This window comes from Haemaphysalis longicornis, unplaced genomic scaffold (assembly GCF_048455015.1).
Source record: "Haemaphysalis longicornis isolate Haplotype H1 unplaced genomic scaffold, Haemaphysalis longicornis Haplotype H1 scaffold_4, whole genome shotgun sequence".
NCBI lineage: Eukaryota > Metazoa > Arthropoda > Arachnida > Ixodida > Ixodidae > Haemaphysalis > Haemaphysalis longicornis.
Genome location: NW_027526361.1, coordinates 119,599,838 through 119,613,597, shown reverse-complemented (window position 1 = coordinate 119,613,597; position 13,760 = coordinate 119,599,838). Strand labels below are relative to the sequence as shown.

Below are 13,760 nucleotides of genomic sequence, written 5' to 3'. Positions count from 1 at the left end.
GCAGTGTATCTGCTGAGGACGCGACTACCGATACAGCGTATACTACACCTTACTGCGCAGGCGCGGCCCCCGCTAAAACAACGTATCGTTTCTTTTGTCTCTGCTGCAGTATTATTGACCTCCTTTCCACATTCCAGTTGCCGCTCTGCCGTATTCAACGTTCCGGTTGGCAGCGGTGACGTAATTCCGTGGACGCTTAATGAGCACAGCTGATAGTGGACGGCTAGGAGGCACGGGGATTTCGAAAAATAAGCCTAATAATACTCCCGCCTTAAAAAATGCCTCTGGCTTAGTTCGGCTAGGCCCGGTTATGCAAGCAAAAGCAGCCGAAGCACAGTTTGCCATACGGGAAGCCGAACGCTACTTCATGGGTTCAGCAAAAATATATTTTTAAAGGTGATGGTTTAACCTCTATGAGGTCAAAATTGCTCAAAAAGTCAATTTCGGAAGCCGATGAGCACAGCTGATAGTGGATGGCTAGCAGGCACGAAGAATTCGAAAAATAAGCCTAATAACACTACCGCCTTAAAAATGCCCCTGGATTAGTTCGGCTAGGCCTGGTTATGCAGGCGAAAGCAGCCGAAGCACAGTTTGCCATACTGGAAGCCGAACGCTACGTGATGGGCTCAGCAAAAAAATATTTTTTAAGGTGATGGTTTAACCTCCATGCGGTCACAATTGCTCAGAAAGTCAAATTCGGGAGCCGGTTTTACCTATGCGAATACAAGATAACTATTGATTTGCTTACCTCCGTACAAGAGCCTTGGTATAGCAAACGATTGCTCCCTTGGCTTGCAGCGTCCCTTCTATACTTAATCTGATCGTCTGGCCACATACCAAGTACCGAAGGGGAGGAAAGTCCTGCTGGTTTTATGTTGTACATTGCTTAAAACTTCGATGTGGCGCCGGTGGGCGCGAACTCTCCACAAAACAAAAAGAACCTACAGTTCAACAGAACTACATCGGTGCCCAATGAGGAGTGTCCGTGCATTGTTCTGCATCGCACTTGACGGCAGCTCTCCTTGAAGGCTACTGCGCTAAGGCATTGGGTGTAGGCGGCAAACCGTAGTTTGCTCGCTTGGAAGGCCCCGACGGTGAGCTGGATACCTGAATTCTGTGATGGCATTATATGACTTTGAAAGTTTTGTGTTTAATCTGAGACAGGGGAAGGTCCAAGGAGGGCGGTGGTAATGATCCCCGCCTATGGCAGTGCCATATAAATTTGCCCTGTTCAGGCTTCACGGAGTGCCCCCTTGGCACACAATGCAGCCTTGGCATAGCGTATGGGAGCAAACCATCATACTCTTCCAATGTCTCAATGGTGAATAGACTTTAATGATACTTAGTTTATTCTTTGCTCGCCTCAGCGTATCCTACCGGACGGTCCTTTCAAAAACTGCTGGATTCAGCTGCTTCATTGACAAACAGCCTCGATGGGTAATTCTGATCCAGCAGGATGTCAACTCAGAAAATCGCGTTCTTAGAACGTATATTTCGTAGGGGACGGTTTACTCTTGGAGAAAACGACACACCTATAGTTTCTATCCACATGCGTTCAAAACATATGAGAGGGAATAGTTTAGAGTATTATTTTTGCTGCAAGCATGTATGTCTGGTGCAGCGACCAATCGTTTCGCACCTACACAATAAATCCCGCCCACAACAACGCCATCCCGTTATATGATGTATTCAATACCATTGAAATGAAAAAGAAAAGTTGAAAAAATATAAAACGCAGCTGAGCGGCACCAAGAGAAGCTGATACAGTTTTCTGAGAAAAAAAAATATGTAGTTTATTGAAAAGACTGGCAGTTTTGAGAATAACTGAGCATTGGAGGGAGCACACCTGCGGCGTAGCTCAGTTTCTGCAGTCTTACACTTTCTGAATGGCGTTGACGGAGCACGACAATAGAGAGTTTGCTTTGCTTTGTTCTTTCCAGTTATTCGCGTGAGGTCACTGGATTAGGCGGACCTTCGCGATTTGTTTGTCTGTTTGTGCTTGCTTATACTTTTTGAAAGCGCAACTACTCTATTGCCCATGAAAAACCTATGTTCTGTGTAAAGCAGTGCAATACAGCGTACACACACTGTAAAAACCCGTAATTTTAAGGACGAATTACGGACCAGATGCCCGTAATAAAACAGAGCCGTGTTCCGTTTGATTCAGAACAAAGAAATCACCCGTAATTTAACGGACGTGCGCTCCGTTCCTCAGTATACGAATGCTCTCTCCGTTACACGTCAAACGGAACCTTTTTCTGCTTTGCAAAATACGGGCGTTTCTTCTGTATGATGCGGAAACGAAACAGATCAGTTTATTAATAATTACAAGAAATATATTGTCGTGTCGATCGTCGGGAATCGATAGAGAAGCGAAAACTGCGCCCCGACACCATTCGTGGCGTAATAAATGCGGCTCTGTTTCGTTAGTGTCTAAAGTGTAGTAAACTTAGTGAGGCCCATGAGGCCCATACCGCTCAACACGAGCGTTGTATCTTGTCTTTACGACGCTCCGGTGACGTCGCTGCCCCGGACCTCGTGCGGTGGTGCAGTGGTGTCGAGCGTCGTGCCCATTCGATCAACGTCGCCGGTTCGATTCCTCGTCGAAGTATTTTTTTCTTTTCTGAAGGTTCTATCAATTACGGAAAGACGTCCTTTTTGAAACGGAGTGTGTGTTTTGGCACGGTCTTTCCGTACTACGGAATGACCGTTCTTAAAATTCTTTCCGTTGTTTAAATTACGAAAATGTGTCCGGCAACATTTTACTAGCGGCTTTCTCCGTAAAATTGGCCATTTTTCACAGTGCATGTCACCCAGATTCGCAGAGTGGGATGGCTCCTTTTTTCACTATTTCCTAAATCACCTCTTTTCTTATCATCAACAAAACTAGGGCTGATTCCACCTACAGACGGACGGCCAGACGGACAAACAGACGGACACACAGACAGATGCCGAGACTGACGAACCGACGGACAGACAGATAGAAGGACAGAATGAACGGTCAGACGAAATTATCGCGTTAAGTAGCCGAACAAAGGGGTATTGCCTTTGAAAGTACAAAGTACGATACGTAATAGCTCCAGTGAGCGATAGTACTTCCCCTAGGTGAAGTAAGTACGCAGAAAGAAATACAGCCAGCATTACAATGCACGACGAGCGAAGGTTTATGTGTAATTGTGAAATGGTATTTACGATCCTTGCAATGTTCATTTTAACTGAGCTCTGGACGGTGGGACACACAAGCGCTGATTATAGGGGTCTGAGTTTCTTACTGACCATTCAGTTTTAAATAGTTGGTTGTGTTGCAAACTTGTGGCAATGAAGCAACAAAAATATCTTTTATCGTTTACTGACGGCTAAGCATTGTGGCACCCCATATTTTCCAAGTTTTTTTGTAGCACTGATGAAGCAGGCCAACCCAGACAGAATCTTTCGTTTGGTTGAGTTGTGTCACTGCCTTTTTGAGATAGGCCTTTGCGATTTCAACAGTGACCGGCCGCGGTGGCTCAGTGATTAACGCCGTGTGCTACTGAGCACGAGGACGAGGGTTAGAGTGCCGCCCGCGGTGGCCCTTGTTCTGGTGGAGGCGAAAAGGAAAAAAAATGGCATCATCTCCACTCCGTGGATGACGGCGAGGGTGCGGAGTACGGGGACTCGAAATGACATCCAAGTTGCACCCCGAGTGACATCCGATTTGCGCCCCGACTGTCATTCGGTTTGAACCGTGAGTTGCACCTTGATTATTACCTAAATGAAACTGAAACTCACGGCTCAAACCAAATCCTAAGGTCCTAAGGAAGTGCCTTAGGAAGTAAGCCGTGTGACTGTCGAATACTAACTCGCGGTCGTAGCCCAATGGGTAGGACGACTGACACAAACTCGGTCTGGTCTACCAAACACAGGCTCGATTCCTGCCGGTGCCTATGTGATTTTTTGCGATTGTAAATGCTATGCACACGGACGCGGATGGACATTGTGCGGTCCTAAGGTACTCCGCACCTAAAACGCCCGTGTGTACGAGATTTCTGCGGCCGTTCAAGATACCCAGGTGGTCCAAATGAATCCGGAGACCTCCACTACGGAGCAGCTCGTCGCCTGCGTTGGGTCGGCGCATTGAACCCTACAATCAGTCAATCATTTCGTCAGTTCATATTCGTTCTCATTTTTAGTTAGTTTTGTGATCAGCGTGGGGACGTGGTAGCAGGCGGGCGCTGCAATTTCGTTACTTCATTTCTAGTTTTTATGTATTTTTCTTGCTTCCCTCTGGTTACTACGGATGCCATATTTGGGTATCAGTACTCAAATGGGGCAATTACTTTTTTTGTTCGATGCATACGCTTCTTTTGTTGTTAATTTACTTGTTTTTGTATCAAAATTATACGTACACTCACGCTATATTGACGATTGGTTTTAAGTTCACTAAGTGCGCATTTTTCAGTATATTCATGGGACCGAATGAATAGTTGCTGTTCAGTTATTAGGTGGCGTTTCGTATACGAATTTGTTCGACTTAACGATCATTCGCAGTATCTGTTTGTGTTACTGCCTTCCCTGCCTATTTAATGCAATGCTGTGATATGGGCTTTAGAGATAGTCCTTATACAAATTCGGTAGGGGCTATAAAGACTGCTTACGTGCAGTAATTTCAAATTTAGGCAGGGACGTCTGAGGACCATCTCCGTCATCCCCTGCTTGGTTCCCTGTTTGTCACCACTCGCACTGTACTATTACTGGCAATGTCCCCCACGCCGAACCGCAATCAGCGTATGCGTTAACGCAAAACGTTGCTACAACATCCTCTGAAAAGGTTTCCCCAGCAAAGGTTACGTAATTCTTGGTACCTGTCGTGTTGTCACCGCCGGCGATGACGGTCACTTATCGCGTTCTATGAGACTGAGAAGGGTTTTGTAACCATAAATAAAATTCACATTTGAGGTTAGCATGCGCGGGAAAGAATGCTGGCAAACTAAACGCCTCAAAAATTTTAGCGAAGGTAGGCCAGAAAGCAAGAACACTCTCAACAGTTTTTCGTTCGTTGCCTTCGCGCTGTTTCAGAGCGCAGTGCTTTTGAGGCCAATCTGCGGTTGTGCGGCACCCCTCGCCGTTGTCTCTTGATGTAGCCGAGAGTACGGGGAGAACTCCGAAGAGACAGCGAGCAAGAAAGCGGATGAGGAGGGTTCGGTGTAAGTATGAGGAGGAAAGTGGAGTTCCGCGGGTGCCGCGCGACACGTGCTGCCCGGCGGCGATTCGCTACGAGATGGCGCAAGAGTACCGCGCGCCGCGGTGTGTTCACCGATGACGGGATCACTACAGAATACTGCCGGAGCGTCCACTCACACAATCTGCAATATATGGAAGCATAGGGCGAGGTGAGAGGTGTTATGTGTGCTGAATAAAAGTGGTGTGTAACCATACATATATGTCTGTCTGAAATTATTTCGTCAACATATTTTGCAGTCGAAACAGGTACACAGCCGTGCTCGAATTTCGCCGCAGAAAGTGTCTTAATCGTCACCTAATATTCCTTTGGAAGTTTGCTTTCTTAATTAATATTCGTATCGTCGCTTGCAAAAATAGATAATATGTCAACTTGTTTTTTTTTTTTTTGGGGGGGGGGGGGATTCAATAGATGTGCGGTAGGCACACGTGAGGGGAAACGCTCGCATAGATTATACTGGTAGCATTTCATCAGCAACAAAACATTTGGCGCATTGGCACTATAGCGGTCAATTGCAACCTAAAAAAAAATCTTCGTGGTTTCGACCATGGGGTATGAGTCGCGCCGTAGTGCAGGGCGACGAATAATTTCTATCACTTCGGAATCTTTAACGTCAGCTTAAATCTCCACACACGGGAAGTTTCGTTTTTCGCATCAAGTGCTACTTGCTTTTCGTTGGCTACTTATTCATACTAGTTGGGGCAGAAAGTGAGTTACAATGGTAGATTGTAGATACGAAGAACTTTAGATGAATAACATGTTTCACCATGGAAAGAAAAACGTGGCAATTCCTCTTTAGCATCCGACCAATTCAGCTAGAAGACAGCTACTGAAAATTCAAACATTCCGTTAAGTTTTCATGGAATACAGGACCAAGCGCTTGATCACCTATTTCAATTTCTCACCTTGTTTGATAAATCCCCGGTGTCCCGTTCAAGGCTGCATCTTCATTTCGATACAGAATTGCGTGCGTTTTCTTTGTAGTAACTTGTAAAAAGATACCTATGTGTGAACAAGAAATCTTGGTTAGCACCCTGTGTGATTTGAATGTTAGACTCTTTTAAAACACAATTCACGTGTCATGACCGTATATGTAGGCGTCCTAATTTCAAGTTGGACATTGATCTCCCAGAGAAGAAACAATGAAAGGCTAAGGATACTTCCCTAAGCTGTACACCTGGTCACCGGCTTTCTACCCAATGGTTTAGATTCTTTTTTGGTCGGGCAGTTTTATGTTGAATGAACTCGTCATGCTGTTCTTTTTTGCCTGAAAGTTTTTCGCCTCCGACGATGGCGTTGTTTACCGTCAGCGTTTGACAGGTGCTGGAGCCATTGTTCCGAAGCGTGTGTTTGGACGCGTCCATAGCTTGTCAGAGTTGATTGATAGGAATTTTGAAATAGGCATAAAAATATTCCAGTACTTTGTTGGAGCTTATTCTGCAGCTTTCAGTATTGCCTACAAGCACCTAGTTTTTCGAAGTTTTTATTTGTATAAAGTTAGGTTATTACGAACTTTTTGCCTCTTTTTATAAATCTAAATATAACAAATTGTGCACCTTATAAGACGTATGACCGGCTTTGTTATTCGCAGCTTGCAAGAGTTTCCACGATAAGCCGATGGAGCTTGTGGAAGGTGTATTTTATCAAATGCCAATATTAGACAATAAAGCGCCGTCAATTAAGTTATCGTCGTACCTGGAGTAACGTCATTCTGTTTCTGCCACAGTGAATCGCTAGAAACGCTTCGAAAAGAGAGAAAGCTATCTTCTGATAAGGTATCGACGGTTTTGTTTCTGCATCGCTTGGATTATCATGAATATCCCTTTGTTAAGAATGAGATCGCTCATTTAATAACCAAGGGCCCCCACTCTAAGAACACGATGTACTAAAGAGGATGATATGCGTGTCGAGAAGAAACTTGCATTGACAAAACCGATACAGAATTTCGTGCGTTTTTTCTAGTAACTTGTAAAGAGGTACCTTTGGGTCAATAAGAAATCTTGGTTAGCACCCTTTCCGCTGTGAAAGTTACTCTTTTAAAACCCAATGCACGTGTCATGATCCTATCTGTAGACACCGAATTACAAATTGGACATTTATGTCCTAGAGAAGAAATAATAAAAGGCTTAGGGTACTTCCCTCAGGTAAGCACCTGGTCACTGGTTTTCTACCCAATGCTGGAGATTCTAATTCGGTCGGGCAATTTTATGTTGAATCAACTCGTCATGCTGTTCTTTTTTGCCTGAAAGTATCTCGCCTCCGACGATGTCGTTGTCTACCGTAAGCGTTTGCAACGTTCATGAACAGATAAAAACGCGGTTTTGAGTTGGGTTGCTTTAATCAAATCAACGTTTAAATCGCCCTCAGGAAATCACATTCGCCATAAAGATCAAATAGAGGTAACAGAAGCCCTCAAGGCGAAAAAAACATGTGTACGTGTACTTGAAACACGACCGATAAATGCAAATATTTTTGGACCATCTGCCACAGGTAACCCAAAAATGTACGTCACAAAGTGTTTAAAAATGCGCATTTTGCGCACAGTAACTACACCCCGGCCATGATTAGGGCCGTAGTGAATGGCTCCGTCGTATGGTCGACCGTATGGGGATCTCTAATGTGCGTCAAAATATCTACACGCGGGTGTTTTTGTTTTTCGCCGTGATCACTGAAAAGGCCGGCGATAGGGGATTCAATGGCGCCCTTTGGCTCAGCCACACGACACCTCAACAACTGAGCCCCCACAGCAGGTAAAGCGTTAGTTAGGACACAGTTTTTGTATCGTGTTGACTGCTAACATAAAAAATCATTCTCGTCCTTCGGGGTTGATCAATAGCACCACCTTTTTTTTATTATATTTCAATCATAAAAAGGGACCACATTTCAGCCTTTCAAACTTAACGTCATAATAGCATCAAGCAGGACTCCACTTCGCCACTCTAAAATGAGTTTTGGGAAAATCCCGTTTATTTTCTAGTCAACGTCGGTTCCCAAAATGGAAACATAAGCGTTTTAATCTATTCAAGTATTCAGATCGCTTGCTAAACGTCTCCGCAGTGTTGGCGTCGAATATTTGTGACCTGAAAACTTGGTTTTGTCTTTCGCACCAGCGTATCTTCCCAGGCTCTTCTGTACTACGAAATTTCGAATCCGAGTTTACCTTGCGGGTCAAGTGCTTCTTCAGGTCAACAGCAGCCATTTCACCGGAACCAACCTCATATGCCTTGATTCCATCACGGCATCTGGGCATTAGACATGTAAAAGCATCTGCACGAGGGCATGAATCCAACATTGCATTTTCCGCACTTTGAAAGAAAATGGTAGCACTTTACTGGGCCCACGGTGCACGCCATTGTAATATAGTCACTTCGCTGAACGGCGTCCCCTATGGCATGCATTGATGTTATCTGTCCGGATTGACTCGCCAGCATACCTGCATGATTTCAAAATCGTTTCGTCGAAGTCAGAATGGCGTCGAACACGCTTGACTCCAAAATTGCTGGATATATTAGGCTACTCGAGATTTTCCACCCACCGGGTAAGCCTAAAGTACAGTCTTCAGATGACTGATTCTGTATGCTATAGCACTCATTTTCTTTTTAAGGCGAAATCCTTAGACCTCAATTTTATATACCGGTGTGTGCAATAGCCTATAAGAAGCTCAAAGGAGACGAAGGCGCAGTACGCATATACTGTAGAATTGTGACAGACGCTGAAAAGGTAGCCATATCACTCGCAACAACCCAAACAACGAGCCCCGACACACTCACAAACATCTACATAGACTCCCTGCTTGCAGGCGAAATGTCTTCGTGGCGTCTTGTAGATGTTTTTAGATGTCAATGTAGATGTTCCCTTCGACACTGCCTCTTCAAGTCACAGTGAATGGAGAGGCCGGAATCCACTTGGTACTGAGCATATGGCATCTTCATCCGAGCTCCCGCTGACCAGGACCGTACATTGAAACTTCACCATACACACACATAATAAACCGACGCTGTACCTGGAAGACAAAACGCAGACCCACCCCCACATACCTCGTTATATTGACAAGAAAAAAACACTACTCAGGCAAGCACAAACACAGTAGCAACACCGGCATGGCTACACCGCCTAGGATTGGGGTCTGCCAGTCATGATTCCCCTCAGTGAAGCCTCTGCGACGCGCCACACTTAATAAAGAACATATTCCACGGGAATGCGCAAACACCTCTGCAGTCATATCGCCTCACATTAAGGAGTGGATAGCTACCGCCTGCAATAACCAAGATCAGCGGGACGTGCTCACCTTCATCCGGTGGGCCACCAGGAGCTGCCTGGACGGAGGCGGCTCATTAGATACCACCCCCAACCACAGCGGTCATAAAAAAAGCAAAGAAAATTTCTAGTCTCGCTCTATCTGTCTTTTGAAACTAGTGAGATGCAAAAAAATATTGTGAGTTCAGTGGCTCCGGAACCGTGAGGGGGGGCCGAGGGGGGGGGGGGGGTGTCGCCCCCACATCATTTTTTCATAGTGGTACAGGGCCCCCTAGGTTCCGGTCGTTTACGCACGAATGAAATCTTTGTCAAGACCTATACTAAATTTTCAAACTGGTGGCAATGCTTTAGGAAACACCGATGATCCATTCGACGTACAACGTTGGCATGATGGCCGGAGTAGACGCCACATATCAGGCCACGCCACTCAACATGCCACATAAACCGCACTCTTAAAATCTCAACTACGCAACCAGATGTACAAGCAAAATGTTGGAGTATTGACTTACAGACGGAGAGAGAACAGCAACACATCGATGGATGAGAAACACTTGCCGGATGCCTTCGCACTTCCCTACAAATGGCAAGCCAGGCAATCACCGGACACTTTTCCAACAAAACTTCCCATAACTCTTGCAAATGAAGAAAACCTGCACAAAAGATTGATCACCAGCTCATAGACTGCCCCTTAACGGGAAAGGCAAGACTACTACTGACGAGCAAATTTCGAAACACCAGGGTACATACCAAGCAGTAGAAAAAACCGTAAAAAAGATCAACCAAATCATTGACCGAGGCTAACTCCCCCAATTTCGGCTCCACGGCAGACAGCCTTCGCGACGCTACTTAACGAAAACCCAGCAGCCAGGTAAAATAGCGTGTCCTGAAGTTCAAGGTGTTCTTCTTCTGTTCCCTTACTTTTGTTGAAGGGACACGGAAGTGAATTTGTCTAGCTCCCGTTTTTGCTTGCACTGCGTTGACTGGCTCAGATAAGCACACTTTTCATCGTTTATCTGGGCGATTAGACGGTTTTATAGAGCCTGCAAGAAGAGAAACTACCATGCGCGGCTTGCGACGGCCGCACCAACTAACACCAGTGACGTCAGTTAAAGGTTCTACGTGATTGGACGATGTCCAAGATTTGCATTCAGACAAGTTTCGGTTTTGGTTTCGGTTCTGTGAAAAAACATGCTTGGCATCTGACGTTATCGTTGGATGGGCATTCTCGCTATCTCAGTAATCAACATACCACACTTCGGCCATAGGCCTCCTGCGCTGCCCAGGGGGCGCTGCGCAAGCGGCTTCCGGGCAGTACTTCCGGGTAGTACAAAGCTGCGCGGGTCCCATAGGATCCCGTGTTGACAGAAGCAAAATGAGCTCGACGCTCCCGATTATTTCGCTACGTGGTCACCAGCTCATCCCCGACGCGTCCGATCTATTTCAGCGATCAACTTGGCATTAGGGGAAAACGCTTTGCAGCGCTTAACACGTTTACAGCGCCGACGAAAGTACCGGGACCGTGACGGCGTCTGCTACTCACAGGTTCACCGATCGATGGTCGTACGAAGTGAAATTTTAAGTGAAATTTCTAGTTTAAACTTATACTCTAGGTGACAGAGACTTCTCAAAAACAGCCAAGAAGAGTGACGCAATCGGTGATGATCGCGCTTTAAAAAGCCAGCGAGTCCGGCGGACCGCAGGCTCGCCTGCTGCGGTGCGCCGCTCTTTTGCGTACCTGCACACTATGCGTGCACTTTCATTAAACAGTGCTCGTTTGCGTCGCCGTTACGAATACACGGTGCAGCGTTAGCTTGCCGTTTTGTTGCGTGTCTCAGTGACAAATTGCCGCGACCGTCAGAAGCGTGAAATCTGTTTTGCGATTCCGAAATCAGTGGCCGTAAAACAAATTTGGTCGGGCGAACTAAGAGGCCGCTCGCTTTCATTGTTTGCTCTCGCTTTACTTAATTACGCTCTTGCAGTATACATTCCCAGTTCGCACTTAATAGCCTAGAATGAGGGTCAGCAACGGCCGAGTTCCATGCAGCCGACACGGCGGAGGGCTGGACGGCAAATCGGAAGGGGGGGGGGGGGGGGAAGGGCTTTGAATGCAAAGAGAAAAAATTCAGCGAATTTATAATAATATTTGACAATAATCAGGCGAAGTGTAAAGATGGGGGTGCAATTCAACTGGAGGACGCCAATTCTCTGTTCTTGCCTCGCTGTCTAACTCCATTTGAAGTCAAAACTGGCGTGTCGGCGTTCAGATTCGACGACCCCTGCACTAGAAAACCAACACAGTCAGTGATGATCGTATGTAAATATTCGGGGCCCCGCGCCGTGTATGCGGCTATGTTATGTTATGCTGTGTTATGTGGTGTTATAGAAGTACACATCTCTGCAGGCAGCGGGCGTGTGATTTGGTGCATGTTTTACGTCCTTTAATAGCGCTTAATTTGTTTATTTGGCGCTATTGCCCAACCTACTCGCTAGTATACATGTACCCTCCCGTTCGTAAATCGTGCGGCGTAAAACGTTACGCTAGAATAATTCAGTTTGCGAAAATACGAAACAAAATTTCCACTCGTTTCAAAGGCGGTGCCAGGCCAGCAGTGTCAGCTGAGTCGGCTGCGCAATTCTTGCGTTCGCTTGCATGCTCCCGCTGAAGCAACTTTTTGCAGTTACCTCAGGATATAGGATGAGCAGCGTTCCGTGCTTATGCTACTCGTGAACTTACCTTTGTCGACCGCACGCAAGAAGAAAAAACTGTAACTGTCGTGAAACATGGCGATACTGTCCCACGCCGCGACCATCGCGAAAGCTCGCTAAAAGAAAGCCGACAAATCGGCTTCTTTTAGCGGATATTATTTTGTTTAGCCTCTGCAACTACATTAAGGGCTATTTCATACAATATGCAGTCATTTAAACTCGCCACAAAGCGCCACAACCAACTTTCACTCTGGCTTGTAATTGAAAACACATTGAGGGCGGCGAGGGTCGTCTGCTTTTGTACTACCCAGAGGCGTTGGCCGCTAGGGGCGCTGCCTGTCGCCAAAACTCCAGCGCAGGAGGCCTATGTTTTCGGCTGTAATATACGTCAAATAAACCTACGGCGACGGCCTAGACTCGTAGTAATAATCACTAGCCGACGGATACGCAGCGGGTGAACGCCCTCCGCGTCACCGCAGACGGTCAAATGCGATGCGCTTTCCTGCCATCTTTGGAGCTTTCCTGACTCATGTCTGTATCGTAAAAAGTTTGTTCGCATCAGGCCAAGGGTCTGTTGATTCGGGACTCTGCCTACTTCCCGTAAGCAGTCGCTGCTTATGGCAACAGCACGCCAGCGCGAAGTCGCTAGCTCGTCGGTGTCAGTCGGCGCGCATTCTGCGAACTCGCCTGTGGACCAATGAACGTTACAGCGCAAAAATGCTGAATTCAGTATAGAAAACATCGGCCAAAAACAAAGAAATCAACTTCAAAAAGATGTGGTTGAGCCTTCTTTCATGAGGAATCGGTAAAACACGAAAGTAAAATGTGCCTTCACACGAGCTTTTGAATGTTTATTGTGCATTGATATGAACTTGCACACCGCTATTTATATTTCGTCGCGATGGCCCCGTTAGACGCACTGCACTGGATTACACGCGCCGAAGCATTGCGTAAACCCAATTCAAACCCCAGGCGCTCGCAAACCGAGAGAACGAAACCGAACGCGCTGTCAGCGAATCGTTTGGTAAAGTCACTGTCCGCAACAGAGGAAGCAAAATGATTTGCGGGTGGGCAGCAGCCTTGTGGGTGTGCTTGGCGAGCGATGTCCTGCTGCCGGGTCGCTTCGGCAAAGGTGACACCGCATTAGTCCTGCTTCGTGGCGTGTACGCCAGACACTTGCGTTGCTACGAGCTATCCCCCTGCGCACAAAAGCATCACTAAAGAACAAGAGCGACCCTCCGAGGCATCCAAACAAACACTTTTCCCCACCCCACTACAGCTCACATTCTGGCCCTGTACTCCTCGCAATGCCGCTTCGGCGAGGCTCCCGGCACCCTCTACCATATCATGTGGGGCTGTGATAAGAACCCCCACCTACTCCCCCCCCACCCCCCTGCCCTCCCCTGAGCACTGGGAGAGAGTACTGTCCAGCTCGGACCCTGACGACCAGCTTTGGCTGGTGCAGAGAGCCCAAGAAACCGGACGGACTCAAGGGGTCTTGGAATGAGGACTCTTCCCCAGGGCTGACTGTTTTTGACACACGTTTATTCCTCCTCCTCCTCAGCTTGTGGAATGGGGC

The 13,760-nt window shown here is 46.7% G+C and overlaps 1 protein-coding gene across 1 annotated transcript in view; it reads right to left on the bottom strand.

The window, feature by feature from the left end:
* LOC144180531 (dermonecrotic toxin LhSicTox-alphaIA2biv-like) overlaps window positions 1-8,447 on the bottom strand; it is a 38,430-nt gene extending 29,983 nt beyond the window's left edge. Inside the window, exons 1-2 of the mRNA XM_077708862.1 lie at window positions 8,379-8,447; window positions 6,124-6,220 (exon numbers count right to left, since the gene is read on the bottom strand). The gene's annotated coding sequence lies outside the window, so the exon portion shown is untranslated. The remainder of the gene's footprint in view (window positions 1-6,123; window positions 6,221-8,378) is intronic.
* Window positions 8,448-13,760: the final 5,313 nt, after the last annotated feature.